At 46.4% G+C, this 18,251-nt stretch overlaps 1 protein-coding gene across 1 annotated transcript in view; it reads right to left on the bottom strand.

Moving 5' to 3' along the window:
- LOC141092951 (TRPM8 channel-associated factor homolog) overlaps positions 1-17,246 on the bottom strand; it is a 109,385-nt gene extending 92,139 nt beyond the window's left edge. The window contains exon 1 of the mRNA XM_073579328.1: positions 17,164-17,246. The gene's annotated coding sequence lies outside the window, so the exon portion shown is untranslated. The remainder of the gene's footprint in view (positions 1-17,163) is intronic.
- Positions 17,247-18,251: the final 1,005 nt, after the last annotated feature.

The raw sequence follows: 18,251 nt of genomic DNA, 5'->3' as shown, positions 1-18,251 counted from the left end.
GCGTCAGGTGTTGCCGGAGATCCACGAGTGCGTCCGGTTGGACCGGGCACCAGTTATTCTCGTTATTCATGCTGGGGGTAACGATCTGGCTGTCCGGCCCTTTTGGGAGTTGATCAAGGACATTAAGCAGGATTGCTTACGGTTGTGGTTGATGTATTGGGGGATCACGATTGTGTGGTCAGAGATTGTGCCACGCAGGCGTTGGCGGTCTATGAGATCGTTGGAGAAGGTCCATCGGGCCAGGATTAAGGTTAACAGAGCGGTGTCTGCTTTTATTGTTAGAAATGGGGGCGTTGCCGTGCGGCATTTCGATTTGGAAAAGGGCGAGGGCGATTTTTGGTTGGCGGACAGGATCCATTTAAATGCAGTGGGTTCCGATATTTGGGCCCTCGCCCTTCAGGAGGGTATAGAGAAGGCCGTTGCATGGCAGGTTGTGGGGGTCTCGGGTCATTGAGGTGTTCAAGGCCCCCTCGTTGTGGCAGTTTTGGGGGAGGTAGGAGTCCTTGAAGTCGGTGGAAATTGGTTTTGGAGACTCGGTGTAGGGTCTCCTTCGTTAAAAGGTATGCTGGTCGTGATCTGGTGAAAGGTGGATGCGGAGTTTTCCGTCGGAAGAGGGCGTATCTCCAAGTAGTTTGTGGACAATATCTATTGGTGTGCTGGTGCTCCCGAGCCTGTGGGGTAACGGCTGGGAGCAAATGGACGGGGTTTGTTCACAATATTTTGGACTACTTCACCATGATCTTGTGGCTTCAAGGACTTCTCCTTCCAGTGTTAAAGTCATTGTACTTATGTTATTTATGATACAGTGTTTACTGTTTGTTTTGTTGATATAATAAAAGGCTGCAGTGGCCATAAAAATTCCAAAGAAAATACCGGTGTCTGTGTATTAGTTGGCGCCGGAGAGGTGGTGGGGGTTTTTTTCATGGTCATGCGGGGGTAATGGAGGAAAGTCAAGACGCTTGATCTCCCCACGAGGTAAACACTTGACAATACCAATGTCAAGTAATGGCCGGAGTGAGCCTCCCGGCCCCCTGTAGGAGGCGTGGGCGGAGGCCATCATGACGGGGGGTTGGAAGGTTTAGTGGAGGGAAGGGTGAATGGGGAGGGGGAGCTAGGAAGTATTTAAGCGAGGGGCTGGGGGGTTCCCACCCTCTGTTCCCGTTTTCCCAGCTCCAGAACAGTCCCACCCTCCCGCCCTTCTTTTTGGACAGTGGGGTGCAATTCTAATTTTGGGTAATGGCGGTTTTGGGGGAGGGTGGAGTCCTTGAAGTCGGTGGAAATTGGTTTTGGAGACTCGGTGTAGGGTCTCCTTCGTTAAAAGGTATGCTGGTCGTGATCTGGTGAAAGGTGGATGCGGAGTTTTCCGTCGGAAGAGGGCGGATCTCCAAGTAGTTTGTGGACAATATCTATTGGTGTGCTGGTGCTCCCGAGCCTGTGGGGTAACGGCTGGGAGCAAATGGACGGGGTTTGTTCACAATATTTTGGACTACTTCACCATGATCTTGTGGCTTCAAGGACTTCTCCTTCCAGTGTTAAAGTCATTGTACTTATGCTATTTATGATACAGTGTTTACAGTTTGTTTTGTTGATATAATAAAAGGCTGCTGTGGCCATAAAAATTCCAAAGAAAACACCGGTCTCTGTGTATTAGTTGGCGTCGGGGAGGTGGTGGGGGGTTTTTTCATGGTCACACGGCGGTAATTGGGGAAAGTCAAGACGCTTGATCTCCCCATGAGGTAAACACTTGACAATACCAACGTCATGACTTAGCTGGGTACAGCACAGTGCCAAAATACCAAGGAGAAAAAAAAAGAAAAAGATTGATGGTGATTAGGCTGCCTTTTAAGGCTACCTGCTAGCTTCATTGCTGTGTGCACACTGCTGTTCAAACTGCTTTTTTCAAAGCACTCCAACTTTTATTATTTTGTCCTGGTGAGTTACTGAGCGTCCTCACACACTACCGTGTACCGGCTGGTATCACGGACAAATAGAAGCTATCTGGGTGTGACTCTAGAAGAACAAGCCGAGGAGTTTTTCCATTTTTCCAGACCTACACCTTAGAGAGCTGTCCGTTTTTCAAACAGTTTCGTATATCTGCTGTTTGATAACGGTCAAAACTAGACAGAGACAGCGTGTGTCAGTCCCTATACAAATAGACGGAGATTGACAATTTTCCATACAGACACCGTATAGCTGTGTACGCTCCTCACACACTACCGTGTACCGCCTTGTATCACAGACAAATAGAAGCTATCTGTGTGTGACTCTGGAAAAAAAAGCCGAGGAGTTTTTCCATTTTTCCAGACCTACACCTTAGAGTGCTGTCCGCTTTTCAAACAGTTTCGTATATCTGCTGTTTGATTACGGTCAAAACTAGACAGAGACAGCGTGTGTCAGTGTTATGAGCGGTGGAACGCACTAAATAAAATTAAAATAAAGTGCATTCACCGCTCGGGGTCCACCTTGCAGTAGATGGAGTAACCGTTGCTAAAAGAGGCAGGGCACTCAGGTGGTAATGTGCACAGGGTTTAGCTGCACCCAGTGCACTAAAGCAGACTCTGTTTTATGCACAGAGCTGGTAACAAAAACCTAAATAACGCTGAGTCTGTATAGGGTCACAGACTTCAGCGATGTGGACACGGTATTAAAAGGTCACAGAAATATCCTTAAACACCAGGACTATCCCCTCTAGACCTACCGTAGAAAATAGGATACGGGACATCGCAACTGCGAGCACCCAAACAGCTGCTACCGCAGCGCGGCGTGAACTGAGCCGCAGAAGAGACACAGCTACGCTGGCAGCGCGATGCAGGACGCTTAGCTGCTGGCAAAGCTGAAGCTTGGGCGCGCTGGCGCTGGTGCTAATACTGGCTGAACTCAAACACTCACACAAACGTAATAACCAAGGAAGGGGGTATTTAATGAGTCATTCACCAGTCCAAGCATCCATCAGCAAACACACAGCAGCAAGTATGAAATACTAGCGCATGGCGGAACGGCCATGTGCACTTTTTATAGCGTACGGGACCTGCCGGAAAACTCCAGAGCCTTGAGCAGAACCAATGGAATCAGGAGCAGGACCTGAGCACCTGACTCCTGAACTCCAATGGGAGCTCGTCCCATGGGCATGCTAAGAAGCTGAGAAGAAGGACTTAGCCTCTGGAGACAAATGTGAGGATCTGGATTGCTGCATAGGCATGGTAGAAACCAGATTCCTAACATTACCCCCCTCCTAGGGCCCCCTCCTCCCTGAAACCTCTGGTCCACCATCCTGTGCCCAACAGTGGCATAGGGCTCAAACTCGTCCAAAGGCGAGCTTAGTGTCCTAGTAGGTGTTACCATGAACCGGGACACTTGGATGGCATTAGTGGAATCAAGGTCACCAGGTTTCAGAAGGGAAACCTGAGAGATAACGGGAGCGGGCGCTGTAGCAGAGCGCCGCCGTGAATCGGCGACCGTCACCGGTCTCCGCCTAGGAAGGGTGTCCTGAGCACAAGAGGTACAGGCCTGGATACATTTTTTGATGTCCCGAGCCCTATGGGGCCACCAATACGCTCCAGCCAAGAGCTTCGAGACTTGCATGTAACCTCGATGGTGAGACGTATTGGATGCATGCGCCCAGGCGAGTACCTGAGATCTAAGATTAGGAGGGACAAAGGTCTCGACAACCGGTTCAGACTCCGACCATTGCGGGGGGCTGGCTTCCGGAGAAGCCGCACATATGTGGTGACAACCGCAAACGGATTCCTGGTCTGAGTCCGTATTGAGATTAGTACGAGACACCTCCATGGGCTCAGGGGGTAGGACCTCTGGCTCAGACAGCTCAAGAGGTTCAAAAAATTTAGGCGCTGAAACAGCTCTTCGCTTGGAGTGAGCCCGCTCCATACCGCGCTCCGAAAAACGGAGGTCGATACGTGAGGAAATGGAAATCAACTCCTCCAAGCTGGTGGGGATCTCTCTAGTGGAGAGAGCATCCTTCACGTGCTCTGCTAGACCTCGCCAAAAAACGGGGATAAGGGCCTTGTCGGACCATTCCAACTCGGACGCCAGTGTCCGAAAACGAACAGCATACTGGCTAACCGAGAGTGACCCCTGAGTAAGGGCGAGTAGTTGCAGAGACGTGTCATGCGTGACCCGCGGACCGAGAAATACTTGCTTGATGGCAGTTAGCAAGTTAGCAGCGGTCCGAATCTCAGGTCACCACGTTCCCATAGCGGCGTAGCCCATTCCAGCGCCTTGCCCGACAGTAGGGATATAATGAAGGCCACTTTGGCCCGTTCCATAGAGAATTGCGCAGCCAGCAGCTCCAGGTGGATCGAGCACTAGCTGATAAAACCCCTACAGGAGGCGCCATCCCCAGAATATTTTTCGGGTAATGGGAGGCGGGTAACTGTCGGCGCAAGGGCGGACATGGACATACGCCCTACTGCATCTGTGAGTGCCTGGACAGCAGCATCTGTTGCCTGCGAAGCTGCGAGGGCCCTCTCAAGGGTAGCCAAGCGAGCCTCGAGCTGTCGCACGCATTGCAACAATTGCTGCTGATCTGCCATCTACAGCCAGACCCTGGCGCTAGTTTTATGTTATGAGCGGTGGAACGCACTAAATAAAATTAAAATAAAGTGCATTCACCGCTCGGGGTCCACCGTACGGTAGATGGAGTAACCGCTGCTAAAAGAGGCAGGGCACTCAGGCGGTAATGTGCACAGGGTTTAGCTGCACCCAGTGCACTAAAGCAGACTCTGTTTTATGCACACAGCTGGTAACAAAAACCTAAATAACTCTGAGTCTGTATAGGGTCACAGACTTCAGCGATGTGGACACGGTATTAAAAGGTCACAGAAATATCCTTATACACCATGACTATCCCCTCTAGACCTACCGTAGAAAATAGGATACGGGACGTCGCAACTGCGAGCGCCCGAACAGCTGCTACCGCAGCGCAGCGTGATCTGAGCCGCAGAAGAGACACCGCTACGCTGGCAGCGTGATGCAGGACGCTTAGCTGCTTACAAAGCTGAAGCTTGGGCACGCTGGTGCTAATACTGGCTGAACTCAAACACTCACACAAACGTAATAACCAAGGAAGGGGGTATTTAATGAGTAATTCACCAGTCCAAGCATCCATCAGCAAACACACAGCAGCAAGTATGAAATACTAGCACATGGCGGAACGGCCACGCGCACTTTTTATAGCGTACGGGACCTGCCAGAAATCACCAGAGCCTTGAGCAGAATCAATGGAATCAGGAGCAGGACCTGAGCACCTGACTCCTGAACTCCAGTGGGAGCTCGTCCCATGGGCATGCTCAGAAGCTGGGAAGAAGGACTTAGCCATTGGAGACAAATGTGAGGATCTGGATTGCTGCATAGGCATGGTAGAAACCAGATTCCTAACAGTCAGTCCGTATAAAAATAGACGGAGATTGACAATTTTCCATACACACACCGTACAGAGCTGTCCGATTCTCAAACAGTATTGTATATCTGCCGTTCGCATTACAGTCACATCTATACAGAGTCAGCGTGTGTGTGTGTGTGACACTCTGTAAATACTGTGAGGTGCCAAGGGGAGAGGTACTAGAAAATAGATATATTTCCCCCCGTTTCATTGCTTATGTCTCCCTGTACTGATAGTGAAGCCGGTTTATTTCACTGTAATCTGGTCCTGGTTTCTTTAGTGATCAGCGTGGAAAAGACTGGTGGTTCCCCGTCCACACGTTCAATCCAGGTTTGATTCCTGACGGGTCCAGCTGATATAATCAGGAGGAGCTGGGATCTCTCTCTCTCTCGTCTGCTGGGCTGGGAGCTGACACAGTAAGAGTACATGGACTTCTTTGTTGTTGTATAGGTTTATTTTGTAGATAGCCTTCTATTGTTAGTTAGTGGCCTGACGGCCTTAGATATTTTATTTCATGTTTGGCATGTGTAACATTGAATGACCAATGTGCACAATAAAATACGCCGTGCCCATATCCGAGTGGAACTCGCTAGACTGCTGTTGTGACTCCATAGCCACCCGCTTGTGCCAAAGCAAAGATCCCAGCTGAGCTTTATATATATATATATATATATATATATATATATATATATATATATTATATATACATCCCCCACAATACATATAGGGAGATTGTTAGTTACACAAAAAACGTACACAGCTGTACACTTCTGATACAGTTCTGCATATCTGCTTGTGGGATTACGGTCCAATACATACTGTGAGAGCGTCTGTGACTAACAAAATATATACGTAGATATAATTTTTTTAATGCACCTTACACAGCTGGACGCTCCTTATACAGTACCATCTCTCTGCTGGTATTTTTGGTACATTTTCCCAAACATGAGGAAGAATGGTTGAAGTGGCCGCGGACGTGGGCAAGGGGGCGCAGGTGGTACTGATGGTGGTGGTGCATCGACTGGTTCTAGCAAAAGCACAATAGCAGCTAAGGCAGGAGGTGTTGAGCCTGCGTCATCGTCTGGCACAAGAAGGCCTGTAATTTTGCCTTTTCTTGGAGTAGGAAAACCGCTTTTAAAGCCGGAGCATCAGGAACAGGTTTTGGCGTACATTACCGAAACAGCCACCAGCTCTATTGCCTCCTCTTCTGAACGTTCGAAAACTGCAAGCACGGAGTCGTCAGTGCAGGGTTCTGGTCAGGAAAAACACCTTTCCTTGTGTCCTTCACCCCCACCAAAAGTTAAGGATGCGGCAGCCCACACTTCAGATTACTCTATGCCTGGGTTATCCAGTCAAATCCAGAATTCCCCAGTCCAAGATGAATCTGACATGGAGTGCACTGATGCACAGCCACTGCTAGGTGATTCTGCTGGTACATCGACCCAGAGCACTACATTACCCTCGCAGTCTATTGAGTCAGAATCTCACCCTGATGAAACTCAGGTGCCCCTTCCCGCATACTATATCATCTTACACGGTGACACAGAGGAAGGTAAAAAGGAAGGTGCAGATGACTTTGAAGAGGAGGTGATGGATGACCCAGTTCTTGACCCGGATTGGCATCCATTGGGGGAGGAGGGTGGAGCTGGCAATAGTTCAGATAAGGAGAAGGATCCGCAGCAGGCATTGACATCGCAGCAGCAGTTATCTGGCAAGCCCGTAACTGTCCAAAAACGTGGAACAAAAACTAAAAGAGTTGCAGGACAGCTTGGCCAGACGGTCAACTTAGCACAGCGTGCAAGGCCAGAAAAAATGTATACCATAGTAGGAAGAGTGCAGTGTGGCACTTCTTTATCCAAAATTCTACTGATGACGCAAAGGTTACCTGTAATAAGTGCGGAAGGACCTTTAGCCGAGGTAAACAACTCAGAAATTTGAATACCAGTTGCATGCTTAGACATTTAAACTGTGTTCCAAATTATTATGCAAAAAGAGTTTAGGAGTGATAAGGTTAGAATTTTTTTGTTTTGTCATTTAAACTCATTGATGGTGATGTGTGTCAGGGCTCTTTATATCACTGAAAGCAATTGCAGATACCTGTGCAAATTAGTTTGGCAGGTGTGTCCAAATAAAGGCAAGACTACTTAAGAAAGCTGTTCCACATTATTAAGCAGCCTACATTTTTTGTCAAAAAGGGAAAGAAAAAGGATGTGTCGGCTGCTGAGAAGCAACAAATTGTGGAGTATTTAGGTCAAGGCATGACTACAATCAACATTGCCAAGACACTTCATCGTGATCATCGCACAATCAAGAAGTATGTAGCTGATTCCCAGCACACAATTGCGTCAGGTTAAAAGAGCAGCTGCAAAAATGCCTTGTCATAGCAGCAGACAAGTTTTTGAAGCTGCTGGTGCCTCCAACATCCCCCGAACAACAAGATGCAGGGTCCTTCAGAGGTTTTGCAGCTGTGCGTAAGCCATCCTGTCGACCACCTCTACCACTGCACACAAGCAGAAACGGCTCCAGTGGGCCAAACGATACATGAAGACTGACTTCCAAACTGTTTTGTTCACCGATGAGTGCCGTGCAATGCTCGATGGTCCGGATGGATGGAGTGGAGGATGGCTGGTTGATGGACACCCTATGAAAACACGGCTAAGACGCCAACAAGGAGGAGGTGGAGTAATGTTTTGGGCTGGAATCATGGGGAGAGAGATTGTCGGCCCCTTTAGGATCCCTGAAGGGGTAAAGATGAACTCCATAATCTATGTGGAGTTTCTAAAACAGCACTTCCTGCCATGGTTCAAGAGGAAGAACCGTGCTTTCCACAGCAAGATCATTTTCATGCATGTTAATGCACCGTCTCATGCTGCAAATAACACATCTGCATCTCTGGCTGCTATGGGCATAAAAGAGGACAAACTTATGGTGTGGCCAACATCTTCCCCTGACCTCAACCCCATTGAGAACCTCTGGAGCATCATCAAAAGGAGTGTCTATGATGGCAGGAGGCAGTTCACATCTAAGCAACAGCTCTGGGAGGGTATTCTGTCCACATGCAAAACAATTGAAGCACAAACCATCCAAAAACTGACAAATTCAATGGACGAGAGAGTTCAGAAGCTTCTTTCGAACAAGGGGTCCTATGTGCAGATGTAACATCACCTAGAATAAAGTTTTGACTAATTTCATTTTGTAATAAGCTGATAATGCTTATAATTTCACAATTGACCATTTTTTTGTTCTAAATAAAAATAAAAAGGTTGAAAACTCTGCTGTGCATAATAATTTGGAACATGCATTTGGAGTGTTTCTTATTTTTAAAAATACACTGTTTTCATAGGCAGTTTGTTCAAAAACATTGCAATTATACTAGAATATTAGATGACTGGAAAATAACAATGACTGCAATTCATATAGGTAATTTAGAGAAAATATGAGGAAATATTTTTTGCATAATAATTTGGAACACAGTGTAATCAACATGCACTTGCAAGCGTGGACGGACTACAAAACCTCAGGTAGCACATGTGCACCTGCTTCGACTGAAGGTAGCCAGCAACGCTCCATCGTTTCCCCCACTGTAAGACCACCGCCATCGTTAAGCACACCACCAGCACTAAATGTGGAGGTGTCGTCGCAAGACCAAAGCACTCAGGGAATCACAATGGTTTTGCAGCACAACACTTACTCTAGGCCATCACCACCAATACCATCACCAACCCCCTCTCACTCCGTCCGGTCCACCGCTACTTCCCCCATATGCAGCTCTCCAGTCCAGCTCACCCTACCAGACACTCTGAGTAGGACAAGAAAGTACTCATCCTCTCATCCGAGTACACTTTGTTTGAACGCCTACATTGCCAAACTAATCTCATTAGAGATATTGCCCTACCGTTTGGTTGAAAGCGAAGCTTTCTGCGACCTCATGGCCTACGCTGTCCCACGCTATGACCTACCCAGTCGGCACTTCTTTTCTCGAAAATCCATCCCTGCCCTCCACCGGCATGTGAAAGACCGCATTGTCCATGCACTAAAACAGTCAGTGAGTGGAAAGGTGCACCTCACAACAGATGCATGGACCAGTAGGCATGGCCAGGGCCGTTACGTGTCCATCCCTGCACACTGGGTTAATGTGGTGGATGCAGGCTCCACTGGGGACAGCGGTGGTGGAACAGTGCTGCCTAGCCCACGGTATAGGAAACAGTTGGCTGTAGGCTTTCGATCCTCCTCCTCTATCAGCAAAAGCTCATCCACAGAGCGCAGTCGCACGAGCACTCCATCCGCAGCTGGCAGTGTTGCACACGAGGTGTCCCACTATCGAACAGCTAGTGGTAAGCGTCAGCATGCTGTGTTAAAGATGATGTCTTTGGGCGACAACAGACACACCGTGGAGGTACTGGCCGACTACTTGCAGCGACAAACTGAGTCATGGCTGGACAGTCTACATCTTGAGGCAGGCAAGGTAGTCAGTGATAACGGCCGTAATTTTGTGGCAGCCATTGCAAAACTCACACACATACCTTGCCTGGCTCACACTTTGAACCTGGTGGTGCAGTGCTTCCTTAATAATTATCCGGAGTTAACATCCCTGCTCCATAAGGTGCGAAGACTGTGCATGCACATCCGTCGCTCAAACGTCCACTCAACTCATATGCAGAAGCTGCAGGATTGCTCCACCTCCCCAAGCACCGCCTAATCATAGACGTTGCAACAAGGTGGAACTCCACCCTGCACATGGTTGAGAGGCTGTGCGAACAGAGGCCGGCTGTAATGCATTTGTGGGAGGATACACGGGCAGGCAGTTTGAGGGAAGACATGGAATTGTCGGGTGTGCAGTGGTCAAAGCTGAAAGACCTCTGTAAAGTCCTTCAGTGTTTAGAGGACTGCACATGGCTGGTAAGCGCAGACGACGCCATCATAAGCATGAGCATCCCACTTAAGCATCTGCTCATGCAAAGTTTGACGCACATTAAGGATCAGGCATCTGCAGCGGAAGAGGAGGAGGATGGAAGCCTTGATGACAGTCAGCCGTTGTCTGGTCAGGGAACTGTCCTGGAGGAGGTGAAGGAAGAAGAGGAAGAGGAGGAGGAGGAGAATGTGGGGGATGATTATTTTGGGCAGGAGGATGCTTCTCAGGGGGCAAGAGAAATGTTGGCATTCCAAGGTCAGGTACAGTGTTAGTGCATCACTGTAGGGATGTTGATTTGACAGAAAGTGCTCCTCCACCCACCACTGGCAGTGCATCATTGACACCTGGAACATTGGCCCACATGTGCAATTATGCCTTGCGGATCCTAAAAAGGGACACCTGCATTGCCAAAATGATGAGGGATGACAACTACTGGCTGGCCAGCATCCTCAAGCAACGCTACAAAGGCAAATTACACAACATCATGCCACAGGAGAACCTAGAGATAATATTGGCTAACAAACAAGCAACTCTGGTAAACCATTTGTTTGAGGCTTTCCCAGCACACAGCAGCGGTGCTGGTTCTCCCACGAGCCGTAGTGGGCACAATGGAAGAGGTGTTCGTGGTGCACACAGCCAAAGTGGCATTGGAGACAGGGGTTTAATGACCATGTTGTGGAATGATTTCTGAAGTACCGCTCACACGACTGCTAATACTGCATCGATTAAAAGTGACAGGAGACAGCAATTGTCAACTATGGCTACAAACTACTTCTCCTCCCATATCGATGTTCTCCCTCACAGGTCATTCCCCTTTGACTATTGACTAAACTGGACGCCTGGCCTGAATTGGCACAATATGCCTTACAGGAGCTCACTTGCCCTGCTGCTAGTGTGTTATCTGAAAGAGTCTTCAGTGCTGCTGGATCAATCCTGACAGAAAAAAGGACCCGTCTGTCTACCCAAAATGTTGATGATCTAACCTTCATTAAAATGAAGCATGCATGGGTTTCAAAGGATTTTGTCCCACCTACCCCTGATGACACATAGGTAGCTAGAAAACTGCCTTGCTTTTGTCCTCCTCTTCCTCGTACTTGCCCAATTCCGCCCTTTGCAGCAGCTGAATGTCCAGCCAACACATCAACATATGCCATTTTTTAAACCTCACTAAGTGGGCTGCCCACCCCCCCAATGGCTGGGGTCAACACCTAGCGCACCCGGGCAAGTGCTGTTGCTCTGAACAGGTGGATGGGCCCACAGATGGCCGACGGAACAGGCATAGGGCCCCTCATAGTACAATACAGTGTCTCTGATGGTGGGGGGGCCCACTCGCCATCAGGCACACCAGCGTACTATGAGGGGCCCTGTGCCAGTACCATCGACCACGAGTGTGCCCCCCCTGCTTGGTCATGGCCACAGCACTTGCAAGTTGCAATACTTACCTCTCCCTGCTCCACCGCTGTGTAGTCTGGGAAGTTAAATCCTTCACAGGGACGGCCACTAGAAATTTGGTTTATTGATCGATGATGGTTAAGATGTAGCTATGGCCTTTCCTGCTGGCCTCTACCTTCAGATGATCAATGGCTAACATTTGTAATGGACGTCAATTTACAAGCGGATGCAGTGGTGCTTTATGATCACCTTTCACAGTAGTGATAGTCACAGACGTGTGACATTCCTGCCACCATTTTTCAATGTCTCCTCTCATGCCAATCCAATAGAATCGCCTACGGTCTGTGGCTTCTGTCTTTTGCACTCCAAAATGACCAGACACATCATGATAGGCAGTGAGGACCATGTCTACATCTATCCCTGTGATCACAATTTGATGGAGACGAGTAACGGTGATGTGATCCATGCTACTGCGATAAAGCAATCCTTTCTTCACAAAGAACCGTTTTCACTCTCTCCACAGACACAGTAATTGAGGGTCTACATCGCCTCTGCAACATCTACCGGGAGGTTTTCCCGCGATGAGTAATTCCCAAATTTCTGTTAACACTCGACTTTCCGTCTGTACTTGTATCCATGTAGTTTCCAGTAACGGAGAGTCTAGCCTGGCTTACTGAGATTGAAATATATACGAAGATTTAAAAGTACCAGAACACTGTATACTGTTGTACGCTTCCACTACCTTTCCCTTTTTCTACTTGTTAAAGTCTGGTAAAATACATACTGAGCCTGTGAGTGTCTGTGTCTGACTCCGGAAGTATAGACGGAAATTTACAATTACCCCTAGACTGGATACACCTGGTATGTGCTGATACAGTACCTTTGTTCAAAATTTTGTATTACGGTATCATCCATAGTGAGTGAGCGTGTGTGGTTTACGCCTTCTATATATATATGGTGATTCGGAGATACCAATTTTTACCCTACAGTATACTCGATACAGCTTGTATCTTGTTATACAGTACCTTTGTTCGACATTTAGTATTACGGTCAAATCCATACTGAGTGAGCGTTTGAGGCTGACTACGGGACTATGTATATGGAGATTTCAATTGTACCCTATAATATATATACTTGCTTTCTTTTTATCCAGTACCTTTTTTGCAACATTTTTTATTTTGGTCAAACCCAGACTGAGTGAGCGTCTGAGGGTGACTCCGGAAATATATACCGAGATTTCAAATTTGGCCAACACTGTATATAGCTGTACGCTTGTGTTACATTACCCATTTACAGCTTTTCATATTCTTGTGTAATCCATACTTGGCCTGAGAGTGTTTGTGTCTGCCTCCTGAAATGTATACGGAGATTCAGTATGTTTACACTATATTATATAAACCTTGTATCTGGTGATATTGTACACTTTTTCACCTTTTTATTTTATTGGGTAATCCATACTGAGCCTGTGAGCGTCTGTGTATGACTCATGAAATATATACAGAGATTTACTGTTATCCCTAGACTGTATAGAGCTGTACGCTTCTGATACAGTACCCTATATCTGCTGGTATTTTGGGTCAATTTTCTAAAACATGAGGAAGTATGGTGGAAGAGGACACAGACGTGGGCGTGGGGGTCCATCTGGTACTGATGGTGGTGGTGGTGCATCTGCTGGTAGTGCCAAAAACACAATAGCAGCTAAGGCAGGAGGTGTTGAGCCTGCGTCATGGTGTAGCTCTGGAAGGCCTGGAAGGCCCCTTTTCTGGGAGTAGGTAGACTGCTTTTAAAGCCGGAGCATCAGGAACTGTTTTTGGCTTACATTGCTGAAACAGCCTCCAGCTCTATTGCCTCCTCTTCTGAAGTTCAAAAAAATGCAAGCACTGAATCGTAAGTGCAGGCTTCTGGTTAGGAGCAACCACTTTCCTTGTGTCCTTCACCCACACCACAAGTGAAGGATGCGGCAGCACACACTTCAGATTACTCCATGGAGCTCTTTTCACATACCATGCCTGGGTTAAATAAAAATGGGGCCCATCATATAATGGAGCATTCAAAATGGGGGACATCTGACACTGGAGCATCATCCATGAGGCCCATCATATACTGGAGCATTCTAAATGGGGCAGATCAGACACTGGAGCAGCATCTATGGGGCACGTGATACACTGGAGCATCAGAAATGGAGCCCATTATATATGGAGCATTATTAGGACCCATAAGACACTGGAGCACCATCCATGAGGCCCATCATACTCTGGAGCATCATCCATGAGGCCCATCATATACTGGAGCATTCCAAATGGGGCAGATCAGACACTGGAGCAACATCTATGGGGCACATGATACACTGGAGCATCAGAAATGGAGCCCATTATATATGGAGCATTATTAGGGCCCATAAGACACTGGAGCACCATCCATGAGGCCCATCATATTCTGGATCATCATCCATGAGGCCCATCATATACTGGAGCATTCCAAATAGGGCAGATCAGACACTGGAGCAGCATCTATGGGGCACATGATACACTGGAGCATTAGATATGGGGCCCATCATATACTGGAGCATTCCAAATGGGGGACATCAGACACTGGAGCAGCATTTACGGGGCCCATTATACACTGGAGCATTAGAAATGGAGCCCATTATATGAGGAGCATTATTTGGGCCCATAGCACACTGGAGCATCGTCCATGGGGACCATCATATACTGTAGCATTATGTGGAGCTCATCATATACTGTATGGAACATTATATGTGGCCAGTTATTCTGTATGGAAAAATAAATGGGGCTCATTATTCTGTATGGCACACAATGTGGTGGTCATAATACTGTATGAAGTAATATACTGTCCTTTTTTTGAGCTATTGTACAATTTAAAATAGATCAGTCATGTCATGTAAGCAGTGAAGTATTTGTCATTGTACTATACCTATATTTCTGTGCCGTATCGGAGCATCATGAGTTGTGGTATGTGTTAAAGGGGCGCACTGACACTCTTTGGCCCAGGGCACACGAAAACCTGGAGCCAGCCCTACCCCCCCACAACTTTAGCCAAATAACCCCCTGTTTTCAATGCGTAACTATTATTATGAAGTAAATTAAGGTTGACAAGCTTCAGTAATAAGAATTGATGTTTTTGGCATTGAAATGGGCACTGTAGGTAGGTTTACTGTCCTCCACTCCCTGCCAACTTTGCTTCCCCATTGACTTGCATTGGGTTTCGTGTTTCAGTCGGCCTCTGACTTTTCCCTATAGTCGGCCGATTTCGTTCAACCCGACTTTTGAGAAAGTCGGGTTTCATGAAACCCGACTCGACCCTAAAAACGGCAAAGTCGCTCATCTTTAGTATAGAGATTATTTTCAGCAACAGCTCGGTCATCTGCTGAGGTTCTCCTACACCCACTATTAGGGTGCGTCACCCAGTTGTAATCAAGCTTGCCTGGTTGGGGCCCACTCAGAAGTTTTGCCCCCCCGACCCAAAACCCTAGCTACGCCTCTGGTCCCACAGGAGCGTTGTGTCCCAGGTTGAGGCCAAATTGACCTCATTATAATCTGCTTATAGTTGTATGCATCTAATGTATGAATGAAGTCTGTGGTATTTATTTGAAGTGTAAGTTATATGTGTGGTGTGTATTTAATATGTGAGCGATGAGAGTGTGGCATGTATTTTATATGTCCACCTGATCAGTATATAGTGATGTTGCAGCTGTGACTATGTTCTGTGGTGTCAGACATTGTCCGAGTCACATTGTAGAACCTCTAAGGCAACCAGGCAATTCAGGAATCACTACGCAGCAAAATAAAGAAACAAATATCAGCACAGACACATTAACAAAGGAATTTTCTTCATAGGCAGGTAATAGCAAGGGGAGGCTGCAGGGTATGTAGAGCAGGGGCAGGGTATGTAGAGCAGGACAGAGTTAGTCACGTCCCCTGAAGATGTGGAGAATGGACGTATAATAAAAATAATGTCTCTTTCTAATGAGCTATTTGTGTAAGCAAACTGAGTTAAAGAGGAACTTTCACCAAATGTTTCATGCTGAGCTGCTGGACACGCTATGTAATAGTGAATTTTTGCTGTCATAACACCCACTATTTCTCAGGGAGTGGAACAATAACCCGAAGGCTATGTGCACATGTCCGGAAATGCTGCAGAAATTTACGCAACATTTCCGCAACTCCCGCCACGTGTAAAACGCATCTGGAATTCGCATGCATTTTCCCGCTAAACACAAGTGTTTTGCAAACGTATTTACCTTGCAGACTGCTTGCACTTTCCAAGCGATTTCAAGCATCGCTTGGAAAAGTAATTGACAGGTTGGTCACACTTCTCAAACATAGGGCTTGACAAGTGTAACCAACTTTTTTCTATTGATGCCACCTATGCTGAATCAATAGTAAAAGATAGGATGTTAAAAATAATTAAAAAAATTAAAAAAATGGTTATTCTCACCTTCCGATGGCCTCGATCTCCTCAGCGGCGCTTCCGGCATCTTCCGTTCCCAGTGATGCTTTGCGCGAAGGACCTTTGTGACGTCACACTCGCGAGAACGCGACGTCATCTCAGGTCTTTTGTGCAAAGCATCACTGGGACTGGAAGATGCTGGCAGTGTGGTGAGAGGCGGGGAGGACTCCAGGGGCCATCAGAGGGTGAGTATTTCCTGATTTTTATTTTAATTCTATTTTTTATAGGGATATGGTACCCAGGGAATGGAGGAGAGTCTCCTCTCCTCCAGACCCTGGGTACCATCTGCACATGAAGCGCTCACTTTACGCATGGTGGAAATAGCCACATGCGTAAAGTGAGCATTTCAATGCAATCCTATGGCGGCGTAATGGGATGCGTTTTCTTAGCATTTTTGCAGCGGAAAAATGCCGCCAAAACGCTAAAAAATGGCAACGTATGCACATAGCCTAAGAGATACCTCATCTCACTTCATGGCAGTTGCTGGCTTGTAACAAAGGTATAACAAAGCATTTTCTAGTGTTTAGGATATGATTAGTAGTAATGTGTCATGTAATGAAACATATTTAGGCAGCAGCATAAATAAGAAGCAATATTTACATATAATGAATCTAATAAAAGAGGACTTGTCGGCTCGTCTGATACATCTTTCTACATAAACACTTCTCGCACTTTTTATTTCCATAAAATAACAATCCTGCTGCATCTTATCAACAAGTCTGTGTTCTCCTTTCCCTCCTGATAGAAAACTGCCAATTTGTGCAGTAACATCATATAATAAGATTGCTTTTTCTTTAAACTCTGCAGTTACACACTCCATTGTATGGGGGAGAGACAGTACAGAACAAGGATCTAAGAAAAGGTTCTTCATAATTGTTGTTTACTCCATTTCTATAGAAATATATTTCAATATTTAAAGTTCTGTTGTAAGGCAGAGATTGTATAAAAGGCAGATTGGGAAAGAGAGAGTAAAGGGAGATGTCATACATACGGTTTTTGTCCAAGAAGCAGAGGAGCTGAAATGAGAATGCCAATTGTGGTCACTCTACAGGGATGTGCCCAGGATGGTCCCAGCTCACACTATCTAAGAGCAGTACATTTTCTGTAAGATTATATTACGAGTAAGAGGAAGGGGTGGGAGTGGGGGAGTTAACAATTGATTAAGCAAAGGTTTGCAGGTGGTCACTTATATAACAAATGCGATGGTTTTTTTTTAACACTACACAAGTAGTGCTGCTTTTACACAACTACGTGTACTACTAGCAAATTGTGCATTTTTTCATTAAATGCAGCACCTCAGTTGAGCATACAATTGGAAAGAAAATTAATGTAAGTTGGCAAAAAAGCATTGTACATTGTGTGCATGAAATGTATTATGTGTTCATGACCATTTTTGTGCCTTCTTCAACAGTTTTAAAAAGTCTATCTAAAAAGAAATGTACCTTCAAAAAGTGTGCCAGATTCATTAATAGTGAGTGCTAACTATTGGTGCACACCAGACATGAGGGGGAAAGAAAAAAAGTGTCGAAGCGGTTTTATAAACTGGAACAAATTAGACAGAGCTTGAGCCATTGTAATATATTGTACAAAAATATGTTTACACTATCTCTAATGCATATATATGAAATGTTTTCAGTTATTTTCTTTCTTTCTCCAGAGAACCCTTTTAAAAGTAGGTAAACTTTTTTTTAATGTAATCATTAAAGATAAGAGAGCAATAAAATACTTGGGTGCTCATTGCTCAAACCCAGCAATTCCTAATACTCGAATGCTCGCTTCGAATAACGAGTATAATTGGAGTCAATGGGAAAACCAAGCTTTTTTCTGGAAGACCCTACAAAGAGGTCTGGGGGGCACTGAAAATGTTCAAATGGATGGTGGGAAAAGTGCTGAATGGAAGAAGCACCGCATGGGGAAGACCCCAGGAAGCATCGCTAACTCCCAGATCGCTGCTGAGAGCAATGGTGTCACAGTTTTACTCCACCTTAATGAGTGACAATAAAATATTACAGTAGGCAAAAGAACACGGCACTCCAGAGAAAAAGTAAGGTTGTTCGGTGCTCAAGTAAGGTTTCCAAC

This window comes from Dendrobates tinctorius, unplaced genomic scaffold (genome assembly GCF_039654945.1).
Source record: "Dendrobates tinctorius isolate UK_male_01 unplaced genomic scaffold, ASM3965494v1 ptg000062l, whole genome shotgun sequence".
NCBI lineage: Eukaryota > Metazoa > Chordata > Amphibia > Anura > Dendrobatidae > Dendrobates > Dendrobates tinctorius.
Note: the sequence above shows the minus strand (reverse complement) of the source record. Positions and strands in the feature narration are given on the sequence as shown.